Raw genomic sequence first — 264 nt, 5'->3', positions numbered from 1 at the left:
TAAACATGACTTCTTTAATATTGATTTTTTATTCATGTTTTGTTATTGTATTCTCATTATGTAATTTAATAAGGGAATAATATATGTGTATTGTCTTATTTATTTTAGTCATTTTATTTATAACTAAGCTATTATATTGTAACGTGGTAATTTTTATTAATGATATACAAAATTTTGATATGGGTTTGTTTGGGTGAATTTTTAAAAAAAGATATTTTTTAAGTTATTTTTTTTAAATTTATAAAAAAGTACAAGTAATTTTAT

This window comes from Arachis ipaensis, chromosome B08, assembly GCF_000816755.2.
Source record: "Arachis ipaensis cultivar K30076 chromosome B08, Araip1.1, whole genome shotgun sequence".
Taxonomy (NCBI): domain Eukaryota; kingdom Viridiplantae; phylum Streptophyta; class Magnoliopsida; order Fabales; family Fabaceae; genus Arachis; species Arachis ipaensis.
The sequence above is the reverse complement of the archived record's forward strand: the minus strand, read 5'-3'. Positions refer to the sequence as shown.